This window comes from Propithecus coquereli, unplaced genomic scaffold (genome assembly GCF_000956105.1).
Source record: "Propithecus coquereli isolate 6110/MARCELLA unplaced genomic scaffold, Pcoq_1.0 Scaffold292, whole genome shotgun sequence".
Lineage (NCBI taxonomy): Eukaryota > Metazoa > Chordata > Mammalia > Primates > Indriidae > Propithecus > Propithecus coquereli.
Window position 1 is genome coordinate 366355 of NW_012148530.1, and position 2037 is coordinate 368391.

Here is a 2037-nt window from a genome sequence, read left to right on the forward strand (position 1 = left end):
TGGGAATGTAAATAGGAAAAATGTTGAGGGTATTGGGTTATTTATTGAAGCAGGTCCAATGGAATATGATGACAGCTTCAGCTAGCTCAGTGGAGATGGCAATGAAGAAGAATAGAATTAAAATATCTGTTTAGGTAAAATCAGCAGGACTAATTGGCTAATGGGATACATGATGGAAAGAAGGGGAAAATTCAAGGATAATTTCCAGATTATCTGAAATGATATGGATAGGCTGTACCATTTACTGAGATGAGAAACAGTGAGATAAATTAGTTTAATAAGAGGAAACCTAAATTTAGTTTAGGACTTGTTTAATTTGTGATGGCTATAAGATACACAAGAGAAGATATCAGGAAGGCTGTTGGATATAAATCTGTAGTTCACTTTAAATCATTGCAAAATTGAGATTACTTGGTGAGATTATTAGATTTCTTCTTATTAAAAGGGAGGGGCAGAACTGAATCTTATAACACTCCACCATTTAGAAGTTGAGGACAGCAGGAGGAGCCAATAAGGAAGAATGATTAAAATGACCAAGTAGGACTTAGGTGACCCTGAAAGAATAATTTCAATGGAATAGTGGAGCAAAAACCTGTTTGGAAGGGTTGTAAAGTGAAATGAGGTGAGGAAGGGAGATAGTTATGTAGACAACTCTTTCAAGATAGTTGGTTAATGAAGGATAGTCACAAAAGGTAGCTGTGATATTGCCACTTAAATGGAGTAGTACGGGATTCTTTCAAGATAGCTAGAATATGTATTACTGAGAAAGGGACAGGAGCTAGAGGTAATAGAATGGTCACTGAGTGGTGACTGCAAAGGCAGCAAATCTGGTATATCCTTTTACCATATTTAATAATACTGAAAAAGCACATGTGGATCACCTTTTCATCTCCCATGCCAGTCAATAGTAAATGCTCACTAAATACTTGTGGAAGATAAAGAAAGAAGGGAGAAAGGAAAGGAAGGGGGGGGCAGGGAGGGAAGAGAGAGAAAAAGAATCAGAAAGGAATCCCTTCTCTTTTCCTTGTTTTCCCTCCATTCTCATTATAATTGTGCATTCTTTCTCATGGAGGTCCCCAAGAGCTCTATTAGCCTAATATTAGTTTAATAGTTTTAATCCTTAAAACAATCTTACATACTTAGGTATTATTGGTCTCATTTCACAAATACAAAAACCAAAGCTCAGAGAAATTCTCAAAGTTCTTTGTTCTTCTTAGATATCTCTAATCCAATGACCAAGAGTATTACTTTTTGCCCATCAATAAACAAACTTGACTGTTAGAATTAATCTCCAGGCAAAATAATTACTTAACAAATGCTTATTGATTGGGTGACCATATGCACTTCAGCTGGACGCTGAATTTACATTTTAACGAATGGTGAAAAATATGTGATTTATGTGAAGATACTAGACTAATGTCAGTTACAGATAAGAAAGAACTAAACATCATATAACTGTATACTACATAGTGACAAATGTACTATTGCAAATGTGAAAGTTGCTAATACGTACTGTTTGTCCATTGGATAATTGCATGGGTATGGCATTATGATAGCCTTACTATGTTGTACATTAGATAGACTTGGTCTTTATTCTCAAGAAGGTTACTAAGGAGAATTAACAATACATTTCATACATTACTATTAAGTTTTCTCCTGCAGATTTGCAAATTTATGTGCAAGGAAAAGTTACTGCAATTATACACTTTTTTTTTCCATTTCAAAACTCAATAACTCATACAACTTCTGGATTATCTCATCATTTCAGATAACCATGAAGACTCTCCTAAAGGTATCCCTTTCCTTTATTTTTTTCCTATCTCTCCCTCCCCTGGTGTTTTTAATCGGCCTATGAAAAAAATTATATAAGCTAGCCAGGTAACATTTTATGCATTTTCAAAGGGTAGTAATTAGTGAATTATTCAATTTCAAATGAAGACATCAGAAACTTATCTGGACAGTCAATGGTACTGTCACATATATTTTTTCATTAAAACATTTTGTACATTAAAAACCTCCATATATGAAACAGTTATG